The sequence below is a fragment of the Balaenoptera ricei genome, chromosome 3 (genome assembly GCF_028023285.1).
Source record: "Balaenoptera ricei isolate mBalRic1 chromosome 3, mBalRic1.hap2, whole genome shotgun sequence".
Lineage (NCBI taxonomy): Eukaryota > Metazoa > Chordata > Mammalia > Artiodactyla > Balaenopteridae > Balaenoptera > Balaenoptera ricei.
The window spans coordinates 167,414,861-167,429,777 of record NC_082641.1 but is presented as its reverse complement, the minus strand read 5'-3'; the positions used below and the strand labels follow the sequence as shown (position 1 = coordinate 167,429,777).

Here is a 14,917-nt window from a genome sequence, read left to right as displayed (position 1 = left end):
TCCTCTCTGCCCACAATCTCACCTCACCTCACCATATACTGCTTAATCTCCATAGCATTTATTCCTGGCGAACCTACCAGAGAATGTACATGGGTTTCTGTTCTCCCCTCCAACTGGAAGATAGGCTGCACAGACTCAGGAATTTTGCCATTATTAAACCTAGTGGAGGCCCAGCAGAACTCTAGGGTCAGCCAGAACTGGGCACAATTATAACTCTTGTGATTTGATATTTTAGTGGGTTAGCTCAGAGCCAAGCCAGTTATTAAAGAGGATCTTTTCTGCTGTTTTAAGCAGCATGGTACATTTGAGGTCAACTTAAATTTTCAGTAATTACAGAGCAGGTATGAACTCTTCCTTTGTTTCTCCAGACACATGAACCTGGATGCCAAATCCATCCTCTCTGGGTGTAGTGGGAATGTATGAAGATGACTGGCCTAAGTCTCAATTGAATAAAAAGATGCCCCCAAAGACATTTCAGCATTTTCGAAAAGTTCAGTCATAAAGTGTGGTTCCTTATCACACATCAGGGATTATCTAGCCTCCAGTGTGGTTTTTGTTTTTTGCAGTAAACATGTGTCATTTTATATTTTAAATTTGCATTATGAAAATAAGTCTGTACACGAAGTAATACATATCTAACGAATATGAATCATGTAAATTTGGTCATGGTATTTAAAGTTGGCTTTGGCTTTGAAGTATTTTTAAATTCATAGAAAATATTGAACTTCTAATAAAATAAATAAAACATTGTAAGAATTGATATTAATAATCAACTTCAAAATTTCTTTGTCTGCATTTTCTGTTCAATTTTAAAAGAGAAGTCACTTTCAGTAGTGTTCCAAAGTGAGTGATTTGAAAAAAGATCCGATTGCCATTAGCTGTTCTTAAGTGCTGAACATAACTGAGAGAAATTGTAACAAGACACTCTCTGTCACTGGCAGGAAATCCATCTCCGTCCTTTGCGGGGGCAGTCCCGAGCTCATGTTTTAACGGACGCGAATGCAAACCGTGGTTCTCACGTGACTTTCTGAAGAGCCCCCGCAGCAGGCCCAGGTACCTTGAGTGAACTAAGTCTCACTTTATGGCAGTGGCATCAGATGGTGGCTACAGAGTGTTGCCGACGTCCCTGTGTGCTCTGACAGGCTCTGCAGACCGGGGGACGAAAGGACCAAGGAACTCTGACCGCCCTCGGGAATCCCAAGTGACTGGAGGGACACCGCGTCAGGGCCCCAGGCAGTGTCGCCCACTGTTCCGGAGGCGGGCGGGGGCTCCGCAGCCTCATTTCGTCCCGTCCCTTCCAGTATCTAAAATTGTTGTCAAGATGCTGGGTTAACTCAGGCAGGTCTACAAAGGCGTCCCAAGCAGCAAACATGTCTGTGATGAACAATGAAAGAGATTTGGGATTTGGGGATGCTGCAGGTATTTCTGTCAAAAACTGGCATCACCACAGGCAAGTCCTGTCGCTTCTCTTCATCAGTCTGAGAAAAACATTCTTCTGAGATACGTGCGGCCCACTCAATGCACTGCTCCACGGGTTGGCAGGGATTGGACACATCAGCACACTTAATCAGTCAGGGTGAGTCACCCCAACTCTCCCTCCTCTGGACCTTAGTTCCTCCTGATTGTCACTCGTTACACTGAAAACAGATTTCAGGAGTCAGCACGTGCAGCCATAATGTGTGCCTAATTCCACATCCCAGTCACTGGGACACAAAATTTTGGTGTCTTAAGTCTGGCTCCCACATCACCACTCACATGTGTCAGTTCTTCCTCTACAGCTGAGTCAGTGAGTAAAGACACATAAACAGAAGCAGATTAATACGAACAAGGTTTTATTGACATATATATATGTACATAAAGCTGGGAAAGAGAAAGGCCCATTGAGGCAAATGCATAGGGGGAGAGGAAGCATCTGAAAAGAGCAGTGGGCATCCTGCCAGTTCCAAGTCTAGGGAAAACTTGGGTCCGCCAAGTTAACAGTCAAGCCAGGGATGGCACAGTGGATGATACAGCCAGCTGTCTTCCATTCTCCTAACTGGAGCTTCTCAAGTCTGGTGTAGTTCTGAAGTGGGCTCATATGCTCCTCACCCTCCAGCACACACACACACACGCACACACAAACACACACACGCACACACACACACACACTAGCACACCCCTGAGGTGTGGTCCTCCGGCTTGCTGTAGGAAGAGAGGAGGTGAAGTTTCACTTCAAGGGGCTGAGCCACTTTCCAGTGAGGCAAAGTCCATTCATGGTGACACACAGTTTGCAGAATAAGATCTGCTCTTCATTTGTTGAGTTTCTTCATAGAAGAAAGGAATTCGCTGGTGGCTCCTATGAAGCCCTGGGCAGGTTATGAGGCTGCCAGACTCCTATGAGCACAGGCACAGCTGCCCTGACCAGGGGCCTGCAAACACAATGCTGGCTCGTCTAAGTCAGAGGGGCGTCCTGACTCGGGGACCCCAGTGTTCTTCCTGAGAGTGGAGGTTCCTCTCTAAGTATGGATGCTGCTCTCCCCCATGGCACCACCTGGGTTTTGACCAGCGGGGCCCTCAGGTGCTTTGTATGAATGTGGCACCAGAAGTGTATCCAGTCACAGCAGGTGTGGTGCTGTCCCCCATGCCACCCCCCCGTTCTCTGCACGGATGGGTTCCAAGTCTGATGGCAGTTATTGACACAGGGCCTCCCAGCACCGGTGAGATGTTGTGCCCTCCATCCGCACCACCTGTGTGTTGGCCAGGTGGGTCCCAGTTGTAAGCGGGAATAGCAGGTCCTCCAATCATGGGCATGATGTTGTTCCCTCCTAGACGACCACCACCTAGATTGTGGGCAGGTGGGCCCCTTGTGCTTGGCAATAAGGTAGAACTAGAAGTGTGTTGAAACCCACGGGTGATAACCACACTTGCAACTGCAACAGATGTGGTGTGCTCTGTTAGAAGGTGGAAACTGACATGTCCCTTGACAGATTTCTTCTCCTTGGTGATGGAACTTTTAAATGTAGATTTTCTCCGTCCAGATGGGCCCTGTGTGCAGTGACGGAAAGTGGGAACCCTAGGGCCTCCCATCGTGGGGATGGTGTTGTCCCCTGCCATCACCGTACCACCTGTACTCAGCCCAGGTGGGCCCCAGGTGTTTGGATTTCAGGTGGAATCCGGTATGTTCCCAAATGCTGGGATGGTGCCTGGCCCTCCTAGTGCAGCAGCCTTGCCGTGGTCAGGTAGATGGCAGGTTGTCTGGCCCGAAGTAGGAACAGAAGCGGTGCTGGGTGCCCCACTTAGTCCTGCCCCGAAGTTAAGTGGTCTGGATGCCTGTGAGTGAGTGAGGCCTGGGGCTGACACACCGACCCCAAGGCTCCCAGCGGCCGTAGGGGCTGCAGGTCCCATGAACAGTGGGCCCGGTGTGGTGTCGGCAGAGAGCGAGCCACTGTCCCCAGTACTGGGCATCCTGGTGGCAAGTCCGAAGCCAGTAGCAATGGACACAGCCCTGGGGAGAATGCCTGGCTTGTCGCCAAAGGCCGGCTGCGTGTTGCTGGTGGTGGCGAATAGGGAAGCTGGCGAAGCTGCCGGCATGATGCTGACTCGCGGTGGCTGGGCTGCAGGGGCGACTAGGACTTTATCTTGTGCTGAGGCTGCTGGGTTTCCCAACAGAAAATGATCGTTAGGCCTCTGCCCGTCGTTGGCCCCCAGTGTGGCCTGAGACGGGAGACCTGGGTCCAAGGAAGCTTGAAGTGTTGGTCTTATCTGTTGGCCACGTTGCAGGTAAATGTGTCGAGGCATGGGCTGAGGCATTGCTACTACTGGGAGGTGTGTTCCCAGAACTAGGAACAGCCCTGTGAAATGCCTATTGGTTCTGCCTGGAGACAGGCCGAAGGCTGGTGACGGCCGAAGTGACTGTGTAAAATTTTTCTTTCAGTGGCAACCTATAATCTTTAAAATATGGTGAGCATCTTGTCTGTTTTGAAGGGGATATGACAATAAATCTACCAGATGGAAAATCCTGTTAAAAGTAGAAAAGCTTTAGTAATTTGCTCAGTGTGGTGGTTTTATCGTTCTTTTCCTTTTTCTCCCTACGGTGACGGCCGAAGTCGTAACGGGGGGGCTGGGGAAAGCAGGAACCGAATGGAAAATGACAGCCTGGGAAGGAGGTGTGGTGTCCATAGGTACAGTGTCAGAGCTGCTGCCTGCTGAAGCATTGGTGACGGCCGAAGCCGTAACTGGGGGGCTGGGGAAAACAGGAGCCGAATGGAAAATGACAGCCTGGGAAGGAGGTGTGGTGTCCATAGGTACAGTGTCAGAGCTGCTGCCTGCTGAAGCATTGGTGACGGCCGAAGTCGTAACTGGGGGGCTGGGGAAAGCAGGAACCGAATGGAAAATGACAGCCTGGGAAGGAGGTGTGGTGTCCATAGGTACAGTGTCAGAGGTGCTGCCTGCTGAAGCACCGATGCTGGCCGGAGCTGTAACTGGGGGGCTGGGGAAAACAGGAGCCGAATGGAAAATGACAGCCTGGGAAGGAGGTGTGGTGTCCATAGGTACAGTGTCAGAGGTGCTGCCTGCTGAAGCACCGATGCTGGCCGAAGCTGTAAATGGGGGGCTGGGGAAAACAGGAGCCGAATGGAAAATGACAGCCTGGGAAGGAGGTGTGGTGTCCATAGGTACAGTGTCAGAGCTGCTGCCTGCTGAAGCACCGATGCTGGCCGAAGCTGTAAATGGGGGGCTGGGGAAAACAGGAGCCGAATGGAAAGTGACAGCTCCGGAAGGGGCAGCAGTGTCCATGTAGACGCTAGGCTGCAAGGTCACACTTCCAGATGCCGTGACCATGCTGGTGGAAGGGATTGCCACAGAAGTCCTGGGCTGCCCAGTTACAATAGGGGGATTGACGGTAGGGGCTGGAAGAGGGGTAGGTAAGTATAAAGGAGGGGTAGGAGCTACACAGATGGGTGTTGGGGGTTCTTTTTCATGGGACGGTGGCTGGACCTTCCTTACATTCTTGGGGATCTTTTTCCAGCGACACTGAATGTTCTTCTCCAGGGTGCCTGGGTGTTTGGCAGCAGCTAAGCACGGAAGCTTAGGAGGAGGGGGCAGCTCACCTCGATCCCACGTCAGTGCCTCGTTCCCCGACGGGGGCGACCTCAGCCCTGGCAGCAGCAGAAAAAGCGGCAGGGGAATCTTCCGCTTCCAGGACCTACTGCTGGTAGATAGCAGGGAAGGGGAGCTTCTTGTTGGGATGCGTGAAGACTCTTCACGCTGCAGCTCCTTCCCAGACGTCGGTGAGCCTGGTGATTTGGGCCGGTGGTCTTCACCCAGCACTTTTTTTGTTGGCCTCTCCAGCAGCAGGGAGCAGCATGCGGTTGGGGCAGAGGACAGCACGGCATGGGATGGGGCCTTCACCTCCCTCTTCTCACCTCCTTCCCGGGCTGTCATTTTGCATTCTGCCCCTGTTTTCCCCAGCCCCCGTCTCCTCAGTGGGAGGTGACTGGCTGGTACCGGCTTCCTGACGTTGACTCCCTGCTCAGGGCAGAAGGCAGGCGCTGGAGCAGCAGGGTGGTCCCGGTCAGATGTGGCAGCCTCCCAGGAGGGCAAAACCAGCGGGTGACAGCCCACCGGGGCCCCACGGCGGGGTGGGCGGCAGGGCCGGCGGCGGTGGGGGAGCCAGGTACGAAATTTGCATAGTAAGTTGCCCATGTAGGACCGGTTGTGCGCCAAGCGATCCGAGAACAGAGTGAAACTAGGAGAGCTTCTCCTTCGCTTCACCTCCTCTCAAGGTCTAGCACGCACTGGACACTGGATGGCTCAGCGTGGCGCTTGTGACATGTCCATTGTACTCGTCACAGAGAAAGGGCGGGCGGGGCAGGGCGGGGGGCGCATGCAAGCCCAGCCCCTGGAGAAACCCCGGCCCAAAGGCAAAGGGCGGGGCCCCAGAGCCCGACCCCTTCTGGACTTTCTAGTGGCTGGGACTTCTCGCTGTGGGTGGCAGGTGTTTGGCACCGGATGGGCCACCATGCGGAGACTGTTGGGGACTGTGGAAGCCTTCTCCTGCAGAGCTCACCCTGCCTGGGCACCGGCTCTGCAGGCCCCTCAGCCCTGCGTATGTATCGGCCAGCCCTTCCCCCCCAAGGGGCCCAGGGACCAGAGCCTGTTCAGAGCTGAGTGCAGGAGGCACCCAGAGCTTGCCAGGCTGTGGCCCGCCTCCTCCAGGGACCTCCCCAGCTTCTCTGCGAGGCCTGATGACGGGAGCACCTTCTCCAGGGCTGCTCAGCTGCCAGCATCACCATGAGCCAGGTGGCGAAGGTTTCTGAGCAGGGGATGCAGAGCCCTGACCCGCCTGGGTGCTGCAGCCCACGATGTCCCTTCCTGGCAGATAGGTTCTTTCTTCACTTCCTTTTCGAAATTTGGTAAAACAACATTTAAACCTTCGACTGTTCTTCAGGTTATACAGATGGTAGTGGCTTAGCTAGGATTCGAAGCAAGGCTGTGTGATTCCAGAGCTCGTGCTCTGGACTGTGGCGCCTCCTTATCATATATGCTTCATGTGTTACTTTTGTTTTTTTTTTCTTGTGGCCCTTATGGTACTTAGCCCTAAGTGCCATACGTGTGATGAACACGTACACTGCCCTGTAGGAGGTCTTCTTTTGTTCAACGCATGAATTGGTCATCCACCACACGGGGTTCTAGTCTCAGAAGATACAGGTCAGGGAGCACCAGCTGTCAGCATAGCAGCGCCCCACATTTCTAATTGAGGCTTGCAGCCCAGATTTTCCCTTTGGTCTAGTGTGAAGGATCCAGATATGTAAAGCTTATATTCTAGACAAATCATGGGCTATCCGGAAAGAAATTCACCAGTAAATTATTCCAGTTTCTCTGGCCTTCCTGGAGTATATCCAGTAAGGCATCTCATTCATGTCTGGCAAGCAAATATATCATTTATTGCAACTTCATCGTGGAGTGATGTATTGGTTTAAAGTACGATCAACACAATTTGGTCATTGTGAGTATGCCAGCTGGGTCCACTGTTTACTACACATATGTAACTCTAGCGATTCTTATGCCCAAGAGAGGAGACATACTCTTGGGTGTCTAGGGCAAGGGAAACATGTGTTGTTATTCAGGAGCTGGAAGCTTCAGCATGACGGGAAAGAATTGAAAAATCCTGGTCTACACATGACTTTACCTTGTTTGAAACTTGTTTCTTTGGCTTGCTTCATTGGAGTGTTTTCTCTCTCCTGGGGCTGACATTGTGTGTTATGTATCACGCATGTGACATGTAGAAGTTTCAGAACCCAGAGTCATATAGATCAATAAAAATGTATTTATATATTTTAGTTTAAAATCTATTGAAAATAACACTGGGCATAATTCATATATTCCAAAATTAGTTTGACCCTCTGCCCATGAGATTCTTTTTATGATATGTGACAGCTAATTTGGACTTCCATCCCCAATAAACTTTGAGGTTTGCGGACACAAAAGGTTTTGCTCAGACCTAAATTCTGTCTGAAAAAAAGGGCTAAATATTATAAGCCCTTTCTAACCTCTCCAGGAGCAGAAATGATTTACAGCTGTGGCATTGAACCATAGTTCCTTGATCTCATTTGAGAAGAGTTCTGTAAGAAACGATGTCTTGATTTTTGTTTGTTTTGTTTGTTCCCTGTTTTCTTGTCTTACTTACCAACAATCCATTGTAATTCATGAGTTAGTATGGCAGCAGGCTGAGTGTTCCCTGGAGCTCATTAAATGAACTTTTGTTCCTAAAATGATGTTTGTCTCCTTGTTTTCAGCCCCTCTTCTTTCCTCTGCCCTTTACTATAACCAGAGCTCAGCAAAAGCTGACTGGCTTTGTGCAGACCCTACTTAGGGTAGTCTTTTCTTAATTATTTTATTCATGGCTCCTCCATTTCATTGTTTGCCTTCTCAAAATGTGTTGAAATCTTTCTGTGGTTGATGACTTCCACAGTGTCTTGGCTTTTATTGGTTGCTTAATTTTGGTATTTCTACAGTTTTATTTAAATATGGTTTCAGGAGGAAGAGAAAGTAAATGTTTCCTAGTCTGCCATCTTGCGCTGAAAATCCCTGTTGATTTTAGCATCCAGTGTTCCCATGGGAAAACACCCAACCCTGGCATTAATAGATGTAACACTCAAGATTTCAGCTTTTCTTGAGCAATCACTAAGGATTTAATATGTGGTCATTTCTAATGGGAAAATAATAACTGTCTCATGGAGTTGATTTGAGGATTAAATTAGATAATGAACATGAAAATGCTTTGTAAGGTTTAAAAATCTATAAAAATGTTTTGTGTTATTATTTGATTGTTTATGTTCTGTTCTGTTCATTCCACAGAATCATCTTGAGAACACATACTGTTTTTTATGTACCTGGTCTATATCTCAATTAGTTTGAAGAATTTCCCAGATACCTGTTAATATGTAGTTCTCCAATTCCAATCTTGCCACGTCCTGTACCACATAGGAATTTGATTTCTCTTTCTTTCTCTGGGTTGTTCAGAACCCAACGAAAGAACAATGGAATGGCATCAAAGAGATCAGGGTTCTTGACCCAGATTTACCATAAAATAATTGTGTCCTCTTGGGAAAATTATAGTTATTCTAGGCCCCTTTCCTTTTCTTTACTTTGACAGAGCTGCACTAGATGACCCCAAATAACATTGCACTCTTTCAGTCGTAGCTTAGATGTGATTGGTTTTCTGAAACAAATGAAGACAATGACACGTGAAACTGTGCAACATCTCTGTAACTATGTTTCCTTAGAGTTGCCTCCATTGTACAGATGATAAGATGGCTGAGCACAGAAGCAGATGTTTTGACCAGAGGTTCCAGAGTAAATGGAGCTAAACCACAAGTTTCCTTCTTTCCTGACGCTCACTTAGCCACAACATAGGCTTCTGAATATTAAGCTGTAAAGCATATTATCAGTATAGTTTAAAAGAAGCTGTTCTTCTAGGATTTCCAATTAATAGCGGGAGGTTTTGAAATCCTTAAAAGATCATCTAATTTTGTGAGATTTACGGCTCTATTTTCCTGTCAAGCAAGTTGTATTAGTGCCAGACAATCATCTGAGCTTCTGGATGCTTCTCTGAAACTCTTGAATTTTTCTTCTTGCTCTCTGAAATTCATTCCAGATAAGCCTTTTTGTAGAGAGTATGTAGAGACTTGTCTATTTTCATGTAAGAAAGCGATGCAGTGAGTCAGGATGGGGGTTAAGCCCTCATTCTCAGAGTGGTATTGAGCTCCTGGTGAAATATAATGATCATTTCCTCAGAATAGAAAAGCAGTTATCTCAAGTTTTTAATGCCATTAACTATTTATACATTTATGTATAATACATATATTTATTGTACCTACGAGGTGTGTTCTCTTCGGGAAGTACAAAGCTATTTGAGACATAGGTTGTTCATTTTTTTGTTTTCCCACAAATACTGTGACCCTTTGAGCAGGAAGGTCTATATTTTACTAACATCTAGAACAAGCAGCTAACACGGTATCTAAGATGTAGTCAATAAATATGAAATAGATAAATGAACACATTTTAAAGGAAGGGCCAGGACATGAACAAATAGAAAATTTTCATGTTCAGTCACAAAGCCACAACAGACATAAAAATGATACAGACAACAAGTGCTACGGTCATTCAAAGAAGGCATAGAATAGATACAATGAGGATCTCCTCTATGGCACAGGGAACTATACTCAATATTTTGTAATAACTTCTAAGGGAAAAGAATCTGAAAACGGAATCACTGTGCTGTACACCTGAAACTGACACGACATTGTAAATCAACTATACTTCAATTAAAAAACAGACAACGACCACAACAAAAAACCAAAGAGGTCGTAGAAGTTCTTATGAGATTCCATAAGAGAAGAGAAGCCAAATGAGGACAGGAGAGAAGGCTTTTGAATCAGTTCAGAGGAGAAGTCACAGAGGAACTAGTGTTTGACCTGAACTTGAGATTAAGATTAAGATGAATTAATCTTAATTAATTAAGATTGCAACACAGGGATATTACAGATGAAGGCAATCACATAAACTTACTATACTGAAACTTGCAGAGGTTATGAGTGTTGTTCAAGATCCCAACGCAAGTGCATTGTGGAATCAGAATTTTAAGTGAGGCCTAATGAACTAAAAACAAACACAAAAGCAAGCCCTTCCTGTGATAACCACGTTGCCTTTGAAGTCTTTTTTTTGGTGGGTTGGTAGAAACTGGTTCCAGTGTTTTGCACAGCTGTACAGTGTTTCTTGCAGGAATGACTAGTTCTGTCCCCCCGCGGCCCCCCACCCCCGAGTTGATCCTCAAAGTTTCCTTTAGAATGGACTTGCTAAAACGCAGACATGTAAGTATTCATGACGCCTGTGTCCAATCATTTCTCCTGCCATTGCCGACTTCGCTTCTGGATTATAAGAACAATTCACTGTCTTCATTTATGCTTTTCCCTCCTCCAAGAATTCCTTTCTCCCTATGGGGCACCTGGGAAACCCACTTCATTTTTCAAAACTCAATTTACATATTATGTCTTTTGTGCACTCTTCTTTTTACTGTTGTGATCACACGCTCCTTTTTGCTACCCTTGCACTTCTGCATGCCTGATTGTTGCACTCGCTACACTGTATTGTGACTGTATTTTTTACATATCTCTGTGTTCTCCTAGGCAACATTCCCTGGGGCCAGGGACTACCTTTTTACATCTATTGATGCTGCCTTAGCATGTTACTTGTTGTGAAGTAGTTAGTTATAAAAATGAGATTGGAATAAATTAAAAATTGTTATGTACATATTACTTATTATCACTTTACAGATATAACAGGAAAAAATATTAATGTTGGTGCTGAAAGTTCACTTCTAGTAAACGGTGGTGGTACTTGACTCTACTTATAATATTTTCCCCACTATTTTATATCTTTCTACCTGATAGCTCTTCTTTATTTCCATGTATGTTTCTTTATTGCTAAACCAAGAAAAACAGGTATGAGGGTAGGGCTAGGCCATACTTAGCTGGAATAGTAAAGAAATTGTGTGGGGTTTTGGTGAGAAAATCCTGAAGCATACAGGTCTGCATCTTCCCTTTGAGGCATGTGGAGGGGTCTGCTTCTAAAGAGTTTTATTAGCAACTAGTCAAGATGCTTTTGCACAAGGCTCCTGATTAGCTGTTGGTATACTAAGAGTGAATCAGAGTTAGCGTAGTTTCTGATTTCTTTTACATTGTCAGTGTGGATGATCATTTTTTACTGCTGGGGGTGGTGGTGGTGGGGAGTGAGGGAATGTTCCTTTCCTGCTCCTGATGGTTCAGTCCCCTCAAGAGAGCTCTTAGGGTCATTTCAGCCCTGCTTCTTTACTGACTCTGCCCCAGGGTGATCAAGTGACTTATATAGAAAGCTTGAAAAGAATTAAGTGAGCATGCTTGCCTTGACTAATTCTGTTCTCTCCCTTGAGAGTGTGAGTGAGTGTCTTCTGTTTCTCTCATTCTGTGTATTACGAGTTAGTAAATCTGCCCAATTCTGGGGTTCCGTTATGTGATCATTGCGTTCAAACTGGATTCTCAAGCCAGGGTTATCAACAGTAACAGGAATATTCGGCCCTCCATCTTTTCTCTTTTCTCTTATTTCCTAATTTATTCCAAACCAAATGGAATTAAGGCATTGTACTTGCTGGAAGGTAATGAAAAGACCCTAACATTTGGTGCATTACCTGGGAACACTGAGAAATAAAAAGAAAGGAGCAGGCATTTTGGAGAGGAAAATGTCCATGTGGAAAATATTTTGGTACTGCCAAGGAAGGTAGTCTAGTGCCTTGGTCCTTAATGTATGGTGGGGAGTTGAGACCTTTGACTGTTTGAAAATATTTAGGTTTGTGCAGTAAACTGCTGAAGCCTAGAAAAGGTTTAATGCATGCTGTATAAGTGTCCTCCGTGCTTGCTGGGAGACTAACAAAGTTGGAGGCTTAACGCAATAGAAATTTACTACCTCACAGTTGTAGAGGCCGGAAGTGTGACATCAAGGCGTCAGCAAGGCTGCTCTCCCTACAGATGCTCTAGGGGAGATTCTATCCCTGCCTCTTTCAGCTTCTGGTGGTTGCCAGCTTCCTTGGCTTGAGGCCACATCACTCAGTTTTTGTCTCTGTCTTCACATCACCCCCTTTCTGTGTCTGTATCTTCTCTTTTGTCTGTCTCAAATGTCCCTCTGCCCTTCTTGTATAATAAGGACAATTGTCATTCTATTTAGGACCCATCCAGATAATACAGGATGGAAATCCCATCTCAAGATCCTTAATGACATTTGCAAAACCTTTTTTTCAAACGAGGTAACAGTCAAGGATTAGGACATGGATATATACTTGTTGGATGGGGCCACCATCCAACCCACTATACCAGCCGTAAGATACTTTGATTTTGGCTGATGGCTGCAGCTTATGGCGTGGGAGAGGGGCTGTTTCTTTAGGGCCACTTAAGTAAAAGTCTGACATAAAGAAAAGGGGCGTTAGGGAGTTGCAGGTGACTGAGCAATACCTGGAGCGAAATGAATAAGGCACCTGGAGGATCTTTAGTATACAGAGACCTTTACCTGGCACTTGACTTGAGAGTGTGCAGGATTTTACAGGGCAGGAAAGTCTCAGGCAGCCGTCCACCTTGCCTTACTCTTCAGGTAGAGGTTTCCCAAGCAGGCTTGACTGAGACAAAGACTCAGTTGTAAGGAAAACATGTTTTGTAGAACTTGTCGGCATTGACACATATGGTCTACCGTAGGCTCAAGTGACTCCCTTTACATGTGGACCCAAGCTGACACTGGATTTGTCAATTATGTCGGAGAAAGAAGTGTTCTCTTAAAGGCAGCCGCCTTTGGTCTATGCAGTTCCATAGCAGGAGGCAGTGAAAATGGCCGTGGCGGCATAGGATTGTCAAATCTACACATCAGAACTGGAGGTGTAATGTCACTCGACAGAAGCCATAATCAGTTCAGTACTGCAGTGTGAACCACAAAGTCATCAAGGAGGAGGGATAACTTAAGAGTCCACGTGTGACAGATGCTCAGGGCTGTGCACTGCACATGGCAAATTCATAGTGACAAATCAACGTGAGGCTAAAAGATTCCTCCTGGTTCGAAGTTGGCAGGTCAGAAATTTCAAATAAATGGCATAGACTAATGGACATCCTAGTGAGGCTAAAACGAAAGAGACTATCTTTCTCTCAAATGCCATTGAGTTTCTGCTATGTTCTTTGATCGAATTCTGTACTGGATTCTGGGAACAAAAATGTGCCTAGTTTCACTCTTCTAGGAGTCGGGGATTGGCTTGCTTTTGAGATTGTTTTTAAATTTTGGGGATAGTGCTGTAAAATCAAATTGTATCTTAGGAACTCTTTAGACTCTTTAAAAGCATGCTTCATGAGGGACTTGATAAACTGATAAAACAGCCAAGGCCCTAAGAGACCCACACCCGTGTCAGTGACAGAAGTCCAAGCTACAGATACTGAAGGAGCCCTCAGTCCCATTCAGGCCATTAAAGCCCTGTCACTGAGAATGAACCAAATGTACATTTGGGAGGATTGTTTATGGACATTTAGGACTTTGGATTTTTAACCCACAGTAACAAGGACACTTGATTTCAAAATTGGGCTTTAATACTTTGGGACCTTAATTCATAAGAGCGTTTAATGTGTGCCCTTTTAATTTCTCTGTGAAGAATTTGATACCGGCAAAGGTGTACTTTCAAATTTGCAACATTTCTATGATTTCTGAATTGTATTACTGGATGCTTTTATGTATTTAACCTTAGTGTGTCATTTAACCTCATCAGCTTTCTGTGGTTAGCTGTGCTGTGGACGGCTGGTCGAACAAAAAGTTGTTTCTGATCATTGGATATGAGTAGCCCTGGAGTTAATTTAAATTAATGCAATTTCTCACCCATATCAGAGACTTCTGGGATGAAACTCTAAGTCGTCCACCAGCAGTTCCCGGAGGCCACTCAAATGAGTAGCCCCATAAAAGTGTGAGCAGGACTGTCCTGATAAAGGTCTATTCTTTTTCCTGAAGGGAGAGTGATATTCCGTTAATTACAGGTTTAAAGGCATAGTTGAGTGGGTTAAGAGATTGAAAAAACCAGGGAAGCATTAGTGACAATCTCCCTTCTCATTCCTAATGGTACCTCCATGTGAAGGGAATTTGATTAGAATAACTTTTAACTTCCCTGCTCTTATATTCACTGACACTGGTTGGGTGAGGTGACCTACTTGACTGGCAAAGTTAGGAAGAATAACTGGCCATGCTTTGCTAAGCTCTTCTTTCCTTCATCTTGGGAGTGAGTCTGGTGATAGAGAGACAAAAGTTCTCTGCTCCACTGTGGACATGCCCCTTTCACATGGGTTTGCCTGGAACCAACTTGCTGCAACAAAGTGTGTAAGTCTGGATAATTCTAGAATTCAGTTGACAGACTCACTTGGCTGCCTCATGAAGCCCCTTTTTCCAACATTGGCTCTAACAGTGAGAAGTGACATAATGTGTGGGCTCCAGTGCAAAATGAAACTATAGTGCCTCTTGTTCAAACTGCAAAGAAGAAGTGTTGTTGAAAGTATTTGCACTGGGGTGCATAGTGTCCTTCCCAAATTCATGTTCACCTGGAACCTGTGACTGTGCCCAAGTAAATTCTTTTTTCAGATAGAATCGAGATAAGATGACATCATACTGGATTAGGGTGAGCCCTAAATGGGTTCTGTGGGCTGTTCTCTCTTCTCTTTTTCAGCTTTTTCAGCCGAAGCGTTTGACTAATATTGGGAAGTAACACGAGTAAGAAAGGATATGATAAGATTCCTTGGACATTCTTGTTTCTTAAAAAAACAACTGCTTTCTTTCTGTGTTAGAAGTAAGTTCAGATTCAGATGGAAAGCGTGGCCTCCCGGAGCTGTTAACA

General features: G+C 45.9%; 1 protein-coding gene across 3 annotated transcripts in view; it reads left to right on the top strand.

Annotated features, from left to right (window-relative positions):
• Positions 1–14,917, top strand: part of TRIM58 (tripartite motif containing 58) — a 113,790-nt gene that overhangs the window by 21,094 nt on the left and 77,779 nt on the right. Inside the window, exon 4 of one of the 3 annotated variants that reach the window (XR_009502512.1) lies at positions 942–7,931. The exons of the other annotated variants lie outside the window; for them this stretch is intronic. The gene's annotated coding sequence lies outside the window, so the exon portion shown is untranslated. Of the gene's footprint in view, positions 1–941; positions 7,932–14,917 lie in introns of those variants that run through there. 3 annotated transcript variants of the gene reach the window in all.